Source organism: Cynocephalus volans, chromosome 12, assembly GCF_027409185.1.
Source record: "Cynocephalus volans isolate mCynVol1 chromosome 12, mCynVol1.pri, whole genome shotgun sequence".
NCBI lineage: Eukaryota > Metazoa > Chordata > Mammalia > Dermoptera > Cynocephalidae > Cynocephalus > Cynocephalus volans.
In genome coordinates, this window is record NC_084471.1 from 62,127,567 (window position 1) to 62,144,218 (window position 16,652).

Genomic DNA, 16,652 nt, shown 5'->3' on the forward strand with positions numbered 1-16,652 from the left:
TACTAAAGCAAATCTCACAAAGGGGATTAAGGATTAGGTGTTATCAATGTAAAGAGAAAATAATCATTCTTAATCATGACTGCATTATATGAAAAAATGACTTCCTTTCATTGGATTTTGTTTAAACCATTATACTGAAATTGGCTTCTGAAAAGTTGTCTCAGGTAACTTATTTACAGTCATGATGTGGAAAAACACAATTTGCCATCAGTATCCTATTATTTCTGCACTGCTCAGTTATTTGTGACCTGAATAAATAAGGCCTGGGAGATTAATAGGATGAGAATGCTGTTAAGATATGTGGAAGCAAAGACAAAACCTCTCATCTATTCTCTCCAAGAAGATGAACTTGATGAGATGGAGACTCAAGTCATGACCCTCTCAAAAGCTTGGCTGTATGCTCAGAGCCTTTCCATGAACAGCCCTTCTCCAAAGGGACACACAGGGTGAAGTAATGGGGCTGGCTTAAGTAAGGTGATTCAGGAGGAAAATCTTTTTGTTGTTGTTACAGGCATCTGAATAGCTGCAGAAAACCTATTTCAAGACTGAATTATCTGGATCGTTGTTCATCATCTTCACATTTTGCTCTGCAAATCTAATCACAGCTGAATCTTTCATTTCCATCTCCTCTATTAATGGTGCAACTACGAATTAATTTCATCTCCCCAGTTGATAATAGGCTACATTGCTTGATAAGATTTTGAAAGATTCTTGGAGAAAAGGTACCAGAATAGTGTGAAATATCATCACATCTCTGGAGAAGAACGGCTAGAGATCTCGGGCTTGTCAGCCAGAGAACTTGTCAGGGAACTTGTCAGCCATCAAAATTACTGATAAACACGTGAATTTTTTTTCTTTAACCTCCAAATCCTTTGGCCAACCCCCTGATACCTAGCCACATCCTTCATTTGCTTTTGTTCATATAACAAATGACATAAAGATGTGAGGCACTGATATCAAGACAAAATTGAGTATGTGTGTATGTGTGTGCGCGCGCACATGCACACGTGTGGACCTCTGTGTGCAAAGGAGGACATCTGTTTCTCAGGGTGTGTCAGAGATGTAATTCTTATCAACTTCTTTCTAGGATTTACTTGTATTCAAATGTTTGGCTTTCTCATCTTCCAAACATCTGAGCCATACTAAATTAATGGAAGAAAATGGTAATTGTTCACTAGGGGAACGAAACAGAATGCATTAAGAATACATTAAGAAATCATTGGAAACCCTGTTATCTATTATCAGCATCCTACTCTAAAAATTGGAGAAATAAGATCACAGGAGTTAAATTTATATTCCCACTCAAAACAAAGGCATTTTTGCCTCCTCATGTAAACTGTAAACTCTTCTCTCTATAACAGGTTCTGTGTCATATCTCTGGATCTTAACCTAGTGCCCTACAATCTGAAGGTGCCAAAATACGTGTTTTCTGATGATGATAATGAATTAACTCCTCCTAATTCCTACAAGTAAATATATTCCATATATTTAACCATTAGATCCAGGCTTCTTGAAACATGCTCCACAAAATGTACTGTCTCGCAATACTGATGGTGTTCTATTAAAAACTGGTGGAGAAAGATTCTTTAGTCAAATAAGATTGAGAAACCTAAGTTTAAAAAGTTAAGTAAATTTCATTGCCACAGAATTTAAGAAATTTTAAAACATTTTTGCGCATTGTGAAACTTTAAGAGAGGGTTAGAGTTTACAACATTTCACAAAATTGTTCAATTAGAAAAACTTATGAAACCTTGAAGGGCACCAGTGACTTTGTAGAACAAAGTTTAGGAATGCTACATGAGATGAATGTTGAATGAGCACCCACTGTACACAAGAGTAGTGTCCATTGAAACATATCCTTTCTCTCAGCCTAGGTTATTTTTCATCTGCAAACAGATGATGAAAACACCTACCTCACAGGGTTGTCATGTGATTGAAATGAGATCAAAAATATAAAAAGTAAAGGCTAGCACAAATAGGGCCAAAACTAATGCTCCTTCTCTGTCCATAAAAGGCAGTACTGCAGGGAAAATGAAATTTTCCTGAATTTATATACATACTTTTGTATAGGTTTATACATTTGGAGACAGAACTGTGGCATGTGACAAATCATTGTCTGGTTCAGGAGACAAGTCAGTCCAGCTATGACCATATCCCACCTCACCTGGGATTTTTACTTCCTTAACTTGGTAAATCTCCACCCACCGCTGCCTTTTTTAATTAGACCTATGATTACTCACACACAGTCTCACACAGTTGCAAAGACCCAAGCATTCAAGCATAAACCAGAAGCACAGAGTTTCCAACTGCCAAAAGTACTTTCTTAGCCAAAGATGTTGGGCAAAAGAAGTACATCATTTATGTCAGCGCAAATGCTGAACAGCACACTAGAACTGCATTTAGTTTCTAATCTGTTTTAGCAATACTGCATGGCAGAGTTGATTAAAATAAATATTTAAATAAAATCCAAGTTGCACAAAGCATTAACAAAAATATTTGGGCCTTTCGTGACTCAAATCTCATCAGTGATACATTGGCGCCCTCTGCTGCTCACTAGGTTTTCCAACCCCCTCAAATTTTCAGTTCTGCTTTTTCTTTTTCTTTTTTCTCTTTTAAAAACGTTGTAGTGTTTTGATTTTGGTTCCGTTTCTCGCATACAAATTAATAAAATTTTTAGTATAATGGTAATCAGAATGTATGGAATTATTTAAAATTATTATTTTTTGTGTTCCAATCTCAACTCAAAGAGGTTTCCTGGTCAAAAACACTTAGATTTTCTATTTAGCTGCGATCATGGAGTATATGTTATTGCTCTTTAAATTGTAAAATAACTCAGAAAATGCAATTTATGTAGGTATCCTGTTAGCATATCATCTGGATTCCAATTTTTATAATGTATAGATATAATTTACTCCTCATCATATATGGCCTATTTTTTAGGGTTGCCAGACTAGCAAATAAAAAATGTCCCATGTATTTGCATGGAACTTAATTATACTAAATACTAAATAACTATGCTAAAAAATACTAAATTATTGAGTAAAAAAGTATTAATTGTTTATCTAAAATCCAAATTTACCTGGGTTTCCTATATTTTATCTGGTAAAGTATCTATTTTCTTGTGTGCTCTGAATTTCATAGTTGAAATTCTTTTCTCTTATGATATTCAGACTGTTTATCTTACCATAAGAATAAATAAAAGCAAAACATCCTTCTCTGTTTTCTATTTCTTTCTTCACAATTTATGAGACAAGATAGGTTTTAACATATCAAAGCTTAAAGCAAAAATTGAATTAGCACGGTCAGCTGGGCATGAGATTAAAAACATTTGCTCTTAAAAGAAAATTTATTTAATTAATGAATGCATTGAATGAGAAAAATCCTGAATTCCTTGACATTTTTTATGCAGCAACAAAGACTATATAAAAAGTCTTGCTTTGTTTTAAGGATAGTAAGTTTTTAAAAGCCCCCAGATGCAACATTATCCTAAGGCAGTGGGTCTCAAACCTGCTAGGCTGAACACCTGTGGAACTTTCAAAACTCAAGGATGCCCAAGCCCCACCTGCAGAGCTGGAACTCAAAGAAACCTTGTGCTTAAAAGTGAACCCCTGTGATTTTGATATGCAGCCTAAGTGGCAAACTACTGTCCTCAGGCCATCAAGTCCTTTTGGGAAGTGCCTCTCAATTTTGATGAATAGATGGATCAACACAGACTGATTTAGTAGAATCAGGGCATTTCTAACTAGTCTCTAGTTGATGCTGTTGATGCTGGGCCAAGGACTACACTTTGAGGAGCAAGATTTTAAGAGAAACCAAAAAAGGAAGGTAATTTGTTTCAATAATGGAATTACATGATGTCTGAGTGAACTGAAAACACACATTACTTACAAGCACTCTACTGACATAATGTAATGGTAACTGCCATAGGAACAAAACATGAGAGCAGGGATGAAAGAAAAACTTTTCTTTGTTCTGCAGTGGGTTTACTGTATCATCTTCAGTTACTTTACTGTTTTCTGTCATAGTATCTCTCACTGGCAAAAAGGAGTTAATCTTTGCTTCCTGAATACCTTTTCAGAAATAGTATTAGAATTTGCATTAGATCATTTTATATGCAGCATCTCAAATATGCAGTAACTTAAAGCATACAAGTTTAGATCATATTAGAATTTAGTTCACAGTTCATTTCCATCAGTTTTTTTTTTTTTTTTAACCATTTTGGTCTATTGGAGTTTAAAGTAGCAATATGCAGATTGTTCAACCATGTGAAGCTGATCAAATCAACCCTTGAAAGTGTAATTGGTAAATCTCCTCATGTGCTTTTGAAAAATTAATCAAGACAGGTTTGGTGAACCTTAGTCTCTTTAGGAGAAATGACTTGGTTCCCAATATATTGTCATAAAGGGAAACTCCAGCTGCAAATCCCAAGGTGACCCATTTATCTCGCTTGAGTGGAGAATAATGACTTCTTAAGCACAGCAAATAATTCTTCTAGTTTAAAATCAATTTAGTTAATACAATTAAATGAAACTATTTGATCTTTCAGGTCCAGAAACCATCAATTTGACTCATGCAGTAACATTTTAATATGGAAACAGCCACCATAATCTTCCAATGCCTTCTAACAATGTTTTATAGAGACATGTTGTAGAAAGCAGTGCATATAGTTGTCTTTAAAATCTCTCCAGAATTAGTCATAAAAATTGGTATTGAAATATTTCTCCTTAAGCACTCATATTTCACCTCAAAGCCAATGCTTTTATAAGGTCTTTTGCAGGTATTCACCAGAGAAACAGAGGAGTTACAAACTGTGCATCAAGTTCCACTGAATAGCTGATCTCCCCTCCCCACCTCTTCAAATTGCAAGACCTCTTGGAGCACACAGTATGGTCAGTGTCAGAGACCTATGTTCAGTTCTCATTTTAATGAATCGCTCAGTGGTATTCAGCACTAGCAACCACCCCCTCTCTTCTTGGAACTCTCTTCCCTGTTCTTCCTACAGGATATCACTCCTCCTTTTTGCCTCTTTGACCACATTTTTTCCATTTCTTCCTTCTCTGACAAAATCTTAAATGCTGGTACTCTCCAGTTTCTAATCCTTGGCCCTCTTTCATTCCTGTTATATTCATTTTCCCTTCATTCTTACGGCCTCACCTATCACCTACAAAGTGATGATTCCATCTATAACTCCAGGGCTGGCCTCTCCTCCAAGCCTTGACCCATGCTCTCCAATACTGTAGCTACTAGCCTCATGTGGCTAAAAATGTAAGTGAATTAAAAGTAGATAAAATGTAAAATTCCATTCCTCAGTCACACTAGCCACATTTCAGTTACACTAGCCACATTTCAATACTCAATAACCATGTGTGGCTTTTGCATACTATGTTGGACAGTTCAGATAAAGAACATTTCCCTCATCACAAACAGTTCTATTGCACAGTATCAGCTAACAATAGCTAATACTTACATAGCATTTACTATGTGTCAGTCACTGTTATTTATATATGTGTGTGTATGCATATATATGTATATGTATAAATATATATTCCCTATCTGTATAGTTCTCTCTATATGTATGTTCTCTCTATATGTACGCACATATAGAGAGTGTATGTATAGAGAGACAGCATATATAGAGAACACATATATGAGGAGTCTTCAAAAAGTTCATGGAAAGATGAAAAGATTATCTTTTAATTCCACTTTTCCACAAACATTTTGAAGTACATGCATTTAAAGAACACATATTGCCTATCCTGACCTGACCATCACACATTGTACACAACTGAGGAAAGTCAACCTTGTACCCCTCATATACGTATAATAAATTATCTTTTTTAAAAAAGAGAGAGAACATATTGTCGTATATACATATACTCCCTCTATGTATATACATATGCTGTTCATATATATATGGTCTCTATATGTATATTCTCTGTATACAAGAGTACTTCAAAAAGTTATTAGAAAAATGGAATTAAAAGATAGTACAAATCTTCACGAACTTTTTGAAGATTCCTCAAATTTGTTTTATATATATATAAGCTCTATATTTACATATGTTCTCTATATGTGTGTGTTCTCTCTACAGATATATGTGCTTTCTATGTAGACATGTTTTCTCTACATACGTGTGCTCTTGGAGTGTGTGTGTGCAGTATTATAAACTGCCTAGGTGGTATTTGAAGTTTCTTATTTCTAGCCATCTATCTGGTTTCCTACAGACACTTGAAACTTATCACATTCAAAAATGATAATAATAACCTTATCTTCCGCCTCCCTCACCCCTAAACAACCCATCCTGTGCTCCTTATTTCAGTTAATGCCCTGTCATCCACCCCAGCTACTACCCTCCGAGTTACCCATGTCCCTTCCCTCACCACCACAGTAAAGCCATCACCCGCTCTCGTCAGGGAAGTTTCTAAGCAAGGTTGTTGGTTAATGAAATTGTTCATATGTACTGGATGAAGTAAGGACAACTGGTACCCAGGGAGTAACTGACAGGCTATGTGTGGTTTTGTAGCATTGTTGCCCATGAGTTAGCTTCCCATGGCCATTGTAACAAACTACCACCAAGTGGATGAAGACAACACGAATTTATTATCTTACTGTTCCGGAGATAGAAGTCCAAAATGAGTCATAGGTGCTAAAGTCAAGATGTAGGCAGTGCTGTGTTTCTTCTGGAGGCTCTGTTTCCTTATCTTATCCAGTGTCTAGGGGTTGCCTACATTCGTTGGCTCCTGGCCTCTTCCTCCCTCTTCAAAGATGCTTCCATCTGCAACCTCTACTTCTGTCCTCCCATCTGGTCCTTCAACCTTTGACCTTCTTGCCTCCCTCTTATTTTGATTACATTGAGCCCACCTGGATAACCCAGGATAATATACTCCCATCTCAAGATCTTCAATATCATCACATCAAAGTCTCTTTCACCATGTAAAGTAATATATTCACAGGTCCCAGGGATTAGGATACAGACATCTTCATGGGGAACCATTATTCAGCCTAGCAGACCTAATGATTCTGTAATGCTGAGCTGACACTCGAATGTTAGGGGAAAGTAATGGCAAACTAACCCTCCTTCAAATAGCAATTATAAAATCTGGGCAAAATATAAATAAAATTATTTAGAGGCACAAGGAGAGTGATCAAAAGTAGGCAGAAACTGGAGGGTATCTCAAAAGTCATGAACTGCCTCTAGTAAGATTTGAGTGAGGGTCTGCAGCTTTTCACCTGAGGCCACTCTCTTTAGCGCAGCAGAGGATGACAGAAAGCCACAGCCTTATTGGTTTTCTGTATCAGAGGAGAGAAATAGGGCTGGAAATGTAGCTGGATTGTTAGCGGAAAATCCTGTAAAAAAAGGCGCAGCAGGAATGGTGAACACCAAAAACCTGTGAATAAACCCTACCCAAACCCTTGGCTAACTGCTAAGCTACACATGCACTAGGGAAACCCCAGGAGAACAAATGAAAAACAGCAACTAAAAGCAGAAATGACTGAGTTCAGTTGCTGCCCAATCCAGAGGAGACCATATCTGGAGTACAGATAAATTAACTGCCTGCTACAACAAAAATTAACACTCTTCAGAACAACAGAACAGAATCAGGGGACTCTATAAGACATAACTCATAATGTCCATTTTTTTAAACACAACTAAAAAGCACTAGACATACAAAGAAACAGTAAATATAATCCAAACTCAAGAGAATAAGAAATCAATAAAAGCAAATCTTAATATGACTCAGATGTTGAAACTAGCAGACATCAAGTATAATAGGTTCAAGGACTTAAAGAAAAATATGCTGGAGAGTTCTCATGAGTTCTCCCAGAAGCCACCGCTCTTCCTCTTCCCATAAGCAGTCTAAGGTGATCTGTGAAAATGGTTTGCTATTCTCTTGACCCAGAAAACCCCACAAAAATCATACAAATCAAGAGGTTCAAATCTTCGTGTTCACTTTAAGAACACCCATGAAACTGCCCAGGCCATCAAGGGTATGCATATCCTAAAAGCTACCAAGTATCTGAAAGATGTCACCTTACAGAAGCAATGCATACCATTCTGGCATTACAGTGGTGGAGTTTGTAGGTGTTTTCATCCAGTGAGACTGGACCTCAGGTCAGAGGCCCAAAAAGGGTCCTGAATTTTTGCTGCACATGTTTCAAAATGCAGAGAGTAATGCTGAACTTACGGGTTTAGATGTACATTCTCTGGTCATTGAACATAACCAGGTGAACAAAGCACCCAAAATGCACTGCTGTACTTACAGGGTTCATGGTCAGATTAACCCTTCCATGAACTCCCCCTGCCACATCAAGATGATCCTTACTGAAAAAGAACAAATTGTTCCTAAACCAGAAGAGGAGTTTGCACAGAAGAAAAAGATATCCCATAAGAAACTGAAGAAACAAAAACTTATGGCACAAGAATATATTCAGCATAAAATAAATGCAAATAACAGTAATAGATATATGCTAATAATGAATAAACAGATGGAAATTCTCAGCATAAAATTAAAAACTATAAGAAAAGAACCAAATGGAAATTCTAGAATTGAAATGTATAACTGAAAAGAAAAGTTCACTATATGGGCTTAACAAAAGATTGGAGTAGGTGAAAGAGTCAGTAAGTTGAAGGCAGCTCAATAGAAATTATCCAATTTGAAAAATAGAGAGTAAACACTGAAGAAAAATAAATGGAGCCTCAGACACCTGTTTGATAATAAGGAGTAAACATATGTAAAATTTTAGTTCTAGAAGGAGAGGAGAGAGAAAATAGGATAGAAATGCCCAGGAAAGAAATAATTTTTAAAATTTCCCAGATTTGTTGACAAAATATAAATGTATCATTCCAAAAAGCTTAAACTCAAAGCAAAATAATACAAAAAAAAAAAAAGGAGGTGGGGTGAGCATAGACATATCATAGTCAAATAACTGAAATAGAAAATTTTTAAAGGAATCAGTGGGGGGAAATAGCATATTACTCACAAGGAAGGATTTTAATAATGGCTGACTTCTCATCAGAAAAAAAATGGAAGCCATAAGAAAGACATCTTAAAGTCTTGAAAGAAAAAAAAAACCTCCAACTCAGATTTCTACATCCAGTGAAATGACCCTTCAAAAATGAAGGCAAATAAACCATTTTCAAATAAATAAAAACTGAGAAAATTCACTAGCAGATACGCACAAAAGAAATCCTAAAGAAAATTATATAAGCTAAACGGAAATAATAGCAGATGGTAACACAGGCTACAGGAAGGAAGGAAGAGCACCAGAAATAGCAAAAATGTGTGTAAATATAAAATATTATTTTTTCTTATCTTTATTTAAAAGTCATGTGACTGTTTAAAGCAAAAAGTACAACACTGTATTTTGGTACTTATAACATACTTAGGTATAATACACATGACAACAATAGCACAAAGGACCTGAGAGAAAGGTAAATGGAACTATATTGTTTCAAGTTTTCTATACTTTTCATGCAGTAGTACAGTATTAACTCCAACAGATTATAAAAGCTTGAAGGTGCATACTGTAATCCCTGCAGCAACCACTAAAAATAATAGTAAAATAAATAAAGCTAAAAGGCCAATAGAGGATTTAAAATGAAATGTTAAAAATATTTTATTAATCCAAAAGTTGGTAGGAAAGGAGGAGAGGAATAAAAATAAATGAGACAAATAGAAAAATTGTAGCCCTAAGTCTAACCATATCAATAATTACTTTAAGCATGTGGGTTGATTTCTGGGTTCTCTATTCTGTTCCATTGTTCTGAGTGTCTGTTTTTATACCAGTGCCATGTTGTTTTGATTACTATAGCTTTGTAGTGTAGTTTGAAGAGAGGGAGTGTTGTGCCTCCACCTTTATAATTTTTTGCTCAGGATTGCTTTGGCTATTCGGGATCTTTTGTTGTTCCATGTGAATGTTAGGATTGTTTTTTCTATTTCTGTGAAGAATGTCATTGGTATTTTGATGGGGATTGCATTGAACCTGTAGATCACTTTGGGTAGTATGGACATTTTCACAAGGTTAACTCTTCCAATCCAAGAGCATAGAATGTCTTTTCATCTTTTTGCTTCCTCTTTAATTTCTTTCAGCAGTGATTTGTAGTTCTCATTGTAGACATCTTTCATCTCCTTGGTTAAACTGATTCCTAGGTATTTCATTTTTTTGATGACTATATTAAATAGGCTTGATTTCTTGATTTCTTTTTCTGCTGGTTTGTTATTGGAGTACAAAACGCTATTGATTTGGGGGTGTTGATTTTGTATCCTGCAATTTTACTGAAATCATTTATCAACTCTAAGAGCTTTTTTTGTTGTTGTTTTGGGGGGGGTTGTGTAGAGTCTTTAGGTTTTTCTATACGTAGAATCATGTTATCTGTGAACAAGAACGGTTTGACTTCAACTTTTCCAATCTGGATGCCCTTTATTTCTTTCTCTTGCCTGATTGCTCTGGCTAATACTTCCAATACTATGTTAAATAGGAGTGGTGATAGAGGGCATCCTTGTCTTGTTCTTCTCCTTTCTTGTTCCATCTTGTCTTGTTCAATCCCATTCAGGATGATATTGCCAGTGGGTTTGTTACATATGGCTTTTATTGTGTTGAGATACTTTCCTTCTATACCTAATTTGCTAAGAGTCTTTATCAAGAAGTCATGTTGAATTTTCTCAGATGCTTTTTCTGCCTCTATTGAAATAATCAAATGGTTTTTGTTCATGATTTGGCTGATGTGGTGTAACACATTTATTGACTTGCATATGTCGAACCATGCTTGCATCTCTGGGATGAATCCTACTTGATCATGGTATATATATTTTTTGATGTGTTGCTGTACCTGATTTCTAATATTTCATTGAGGATTTTTGCATCTACATTCATCAAAGATATTGGCCTGTGGTTTTCTATTTTGTTGTATCTTTGCCTGGCTTTGGTATCAGGGAGATGGTGGCCTCATAGAATGAGTTTGGGAGAATGGCCTCTGTTTCAATTTTTTGGAATAGTATGAAGAGAATAGGTATTAATTCCTCTTTAAAGGTTTGATAGAATTCAGCAATAAAGCCATCTGGTCCTGAGCTTTTCTTTGTTGGGAGACTGTTGATTATTGCTTCAATCTCATTGCTTGTTATTGGTCTGTTCAGATTTTCTGTGTCTTCTTGGTTCAGCCTTGGTAATTTGTATGTCTTCAGAAATTTATCCATTTCCTCCAGGTTTTCAAATTTGTTGGCGTATAGTTGTTTGTAATGGTCTCTAATGATTCTTTCTATTTCTGTGGTATCAGTTGTAATATCTCCTCTTTCATTTCTGATTTTTGCTATTTGGATCTTCTCTCTTCTTTTTATAGTTAGTCTTGCTAATGGTTTGTCTATTTTGATAATATTCTCAAAACTCAACCCACATACTTAGAGCCAACTGATCTTTGACAAAGGCAACAAGAACATACACTGGGGAAAAGACTGCCTCTTCAATAAATGGTGCTGAAGAAACTGGAAATCCACATGTAGAAAAATGAAACTAGACCTTTACCTCTCACCATATACCAAAGCCAACTCAAAATGGATTAAATCCTTAAATATGAGACCTGAAACCATAAAACTCATAAAAGGAAACATAGGAGTAAACTGAAGGATATAGGACTTGGGAAAGACTTTATGAACAGGACTCCAAAAGCACAGGCAGCAAAAGAAAAAATAAACAAATGGAATTATATCAAACTAAAAAGCTACTGCACAGCAAAAAGAACAGTAACAGAATGAAAAGACAACCCACAGAATGGGAGAAAATATTTGCAAACTATGCATCTGACAAGGGATTAATATCCAGAATATACAAAGAACTCAGACAACTCAACAGTGAGGCAACAAGTAATCCAACTGAAAAATGGGCAAAGAAGATGAATAGACATTTCCCATATGAAGATATACAAATGGCCAACAGACACAAGAAAAAATGTTCAGTATCATTCAATGTCAGGGAAATGTAAATCAAAACCACATTGAGATATCATCTCACCCTAGTTAGGCTGGCTATTATCAAAGAGATAGACAATAACAAATGCTGGCGAGGATGTGGAGAAAGGGGACCCCTCCTGCACTGTTGGTGGGGCTGTAAATTAGTGCAGCCGTTATTGAAAACAGTATGGAGGTTCCTCAAACAACTACAGACAGAACTGTCATACGATCCAGCAATCCTATTGCTAGGTATGCACTCAAAGGAATGGAAATCATCATGTCAAAGGGATACCCGCACTCCCACGTTTAGCACAGCTATATTTACAACAGCCAAAATACGGAACCAACCTAAATGTCCTTCAGTGGATGACTGGATTAGGAAAATTTGGTGTATGTACACAATGGAATACTACTCAGCCAAAAAAAAGAATGAAATTCTGTCATTTGCAGCAGCATGGATGAGCTTGGAGAAGATTATGTCAAGTGAAATAAGTCAGGCAGAGAAAGAGAAATACCATATGTCCACACCCATAAGTGGGAGCTAAAAGAAAGAAAAGAGAAAAGAAAAGAAAAAAACGATCACAATAATACATTGAACTTTCAGAAGGAAAGAACAGAACTGTAGTTACTAGAAGTAGGAAAGAGGGAGGGGAGGCAGTTAGCCAGAAACTGGTTAATGAACACAAAGAAAGATCACATTCTGTAATGATTAATATGCTAATTATCCTGATTTGATCGTCATACATTGTACACACATATTGATATTCAGCTCTGTACCCCACAAAACAAATATGTATAAAGTTATGTCTCAACAATAACAACAAAAAAAGTACATACTTGATGAATCCATGTATATGAATCCATGTGTAGAACAGGTAAAACTAATATGTGGTGAAAAAAATCAGAACAGTGGTTACCTGGAGGGTGGGAGGAGAGGAAAATGAATTGGTTGGGAAGAGAGATAAAGGAACTTTCTAGGCTGATGGAAGTGTTCTATATCTTCATTATGATGTGGGTTACACAAGTGTATCCATTGTGAACGTTGTACAGTTAATATCTGGGCATCTCAATATATGTGAAATTTACTTGGAAAAAATAATTAAGTGAAGGTTGAACAGTGGATGAAGGTATAGATGAAATAAAATGGCAGAATGTTGATGATTGTCAAACCTGAGTCATGGGTACAAGGATATTCATTACACGATTCTGTTTACTTTGTAAATGTTTGAAATTTTCTACAATAAAGTTTTTTTAGACTGGTGGACCTTAGTTAAAGATGAATATGCATTGAATTCTATACACAATAATTTTTTTTATTTACTAAAATCATATGAGATCTGGTATAACCACACAGACTTTGCTAGGTAGAAAACTGAGTGCTAAATTGTTTAGCAATTAGGAAACCATTGTTTTGTTCATTCCTGCCCTTGGGAGAAGGAAGGGAAAAGTAAAGAATGAAACAGGATAATCTCAGTCTGCAGTAATCAGAGCAGGCAATTTCAACTATTCACCTTCTCCTTCTCAAGGGGGCAGAGATTTCCAGCCAACATATTACCAAATCTAGTTATTTGTTCATTAAATTCACTTCAGAGCAATACCCTGAGTGTGTAATAAATGTTAATTTATGTTGATGATAATGTCACATTTAAATTTCTTTAACTTTTTTCTGAATTTTAAATATTTGAGAAGCAAGAGCTAAGCATTCTGCTAATAATCTGCATTTTTTTTTCTCATTAATTTCTTTCCTTTTTCTCTTTCCTGCTGATTTCTACTTCTAACTTTTGCATGTAAGTGTTAGAGTCCCAAAGAGTAGAATATAATAATACAGAAATTACCCAGTAAAATATCTGGGATTTCATACAAACCATATTGTTCATTCAACAGGTACCAATACAAGTTAAAAAGTGAAAAAAAATCATGTCACACCCTAAATGGTGAGTGGCAGCTTCTCTGAGTGCTAACTGCATTCACCCTGCCTCGCATTAAAGGTGGTAAAATAAGAGGGGAAAAAATCACACCTGGCCAAGAAAACCATCCTAACAATGCTTCAGAGTCCCAGAGCAAAGGTCAAAGCTATATGCACACTCCAAATCGGGATCTGTAGGGTCAAAGCCAGACATATCTGGGGGGATCAGGCAAGCCACTAAGAGGCCATCTATTATTAGGAGTCCCTGAGGAGCCTCATAAGAGGCAAGGTGGCTGGACTCAGAACTTGCTGAGAAACCACAGCTCCCCCTCATTCTCCCGACCACGGCATGAGGAAGAAATCGATGTGAGGAGGGAAACAGACACTGCACTCACTGTCTATTACGTACTGATATAGGCACTGGGGTAAAGAGTGACTAACATGGACTGGGTCTTTGTTGCCATGGGGAACAGCTGAACCAAGATTGAAGTAAGGGCAATTTGGGGATATATAACATGGCACTCAACCCAGGTTCAAGAAAAAATGTTCAGGGAAAATGAAATTTAAACTGAAACCTGAAGTATGAGGAGGAGAAAACAAGTCAAGGGGACAGGAAAGGAGACATCCAGACAAGAGGAGACCATTTGTGTGAAGGCCTTAGAATAGGATGGGGTGGTGGGAGGAGGGCAGCGGAAATGGATGATGTTGAACAAAGTACCTAGTTCCTAAGGAAACATTTACTCACTTCACGGGGCGAGGAGAAGCTATATTACCTGAGTGTCAAATCAAAAAGGTAAACGTCGTGGGGAAAGGATAAAATACCCTATAAATGTTTGGAGAAAAGTGGTGGACATCTGGAGAGTGACATCATCAAGATAGCAGAACAGACAGTCCCCAGCATCACTCTCCCCCATAATCAACCAATTTATAACTATTAAAAAACAAAGACTGCCAATCTGTGACCGCTGGAGCTTGGGGGAAGAAGAGGAAAGACCCTCCGAATTTGTGAAGGTGGGAGAAGCCGCAGCGAGAGGAAGAAGCCATCACTCTGACTGTTTCCAGTCCCAGCCATGTCAGGGTCAGCCCTGTGAGAGGTGGGAAGAAGCTACAGCACATGGAGCAGAAGCCAGCAAAAGCCACAGATGAGCCCCTTTCATGAAGTTGCCTGGAGTCTGCAAGGGAGAAGAGGACCTTGGAGCACACATTACCAGCCCCTACACCAGCGAGACCACTGACAGGGTTTGGTGGACCCACATAGGAACAAGGGTCCCAGGTGACCTAAGGAAACACTCAGAGGCTGGTGAGTCATCACGAGGGATCTGTGCATAGCCCACCCCACAGGAAGCATTTGGAGGTCAAGAGAAAGGCTGGCCCCTTGGGAAAACATTGGGGTGCAGAGTGGGCAACTTATCTGCCTTTCGATTGGCACAGGCCCACTCAGTGGAGACTGTTGAGGGCATTAGAACTATAGGGTGCAGTTTGCTAAGAAGACTCAGTCCTGGGAGAGAATTTCCACACAGCCCAGGTGTAAGACACAGGTAATATTAAAGGATATAACTTGGAACAAAAAATTGTCAGAAAGTGGGGGGGGGGGGGTGAGAGATGCCAAAGTACAGAATTGGCTTTGGTTTTTCTTTTTTCTCAGATATCAAAGTTGTTACAAATCTAAAATAATCTGTTATAGCTATAACATGATTTTTGTAAGCCTCATGGTAACCATGATAAAAAAAAGTATAAGAGACATGCTCAAAATAAATAGCAAGAAATCAAAATACACTACTAGAAAAAAACCACTCAATCACAAAGGAAGACAGTAAGACTGGAAAAAAGGATCAATAAAACAACCAGAAAAAAAGGAAAAAAATTTGAGTAACAAGTCCCTATAGATCAATAATAACTCTAAATATACATGGATTGAATGCTCCAATTAAAAGACATAGAGTGGCTCAATGGATTATAAAACAAGAACCAACAATAGGCTGCCAACAAGAAACTCACTTCCCCTATAAGACATGCACCATCTCAAAGTGAAGGGATGGAAAAAGATATTCCATGCAAAGGGAACCCAAAAGAGCAGGAATGGCTATACTTATATCAGATAAAATAGACTTCAAGCCAAGGAAAGTAAAAAAAGGAAAGTTGTTATATGATGATAAAGGGATCTACTCAACAAGAGTATATAACAATTCTAAATATATATGGGCCCAAACCAGAGCACCCAGTTATATAAAGCAATTACTTTTAGACCTAACAGAAGAAATAGACCCAACACAATAATAGCTGGGGACTTTAACATCCCACTTTCACCAAAGGACAGATCATCCAGACAGAAAATTAACCAGGAAACATCAGAATTAATCTCTCCTCTAGGCCAATAGGACCAAATGGATATATACAGACCTTTCATCCAAAGGCTACAGAATACACATTCTTTTCAGTAGCACATAGAACATTCTCTAGAATAGACCTTATGTTAGATTACAAGACAAGTCTAAACAATTTTAAAAAGCTGAAATCATATCAACTACCTTGTCTGACCACAGCGGAATAAAACTGGAAATCAGTAACAAAATGAACACTAGAAACCATACAAAAACATGGAAATTAAACAACATGCTCCTAAACAATAAACGGCCCAAAAAAGAAATCAAAAAAGGAAAATAAAACATTCCTGGGCACAAATGAAAGTAAAAACACAACACACCAGAACCTATGGGATACAGCAAAATCAGTTCTGAGAGAATTTCATAGCAATAAATGCCTACATCAAAAAAGAAGAAAGATTCCAAATAAACAACCTA

The 16,652-nt window shown here is 36.7% G+C and overlaps 1 pseudogene; it reads left to right on the forward strand.

Annotated features, from left to right (window-relative positions):
- Positions 1-7,876: 7,876 nt before the first annotated feature.
- Positions 7,877-14,049, forward strand: LOC134391668 (large ribosomal subunit protein uL22-like; annotated as a pseudogene).
- The last annotated feature ends 2,603 nt before the right edge of the window (positions 14,050-16,652 follow it).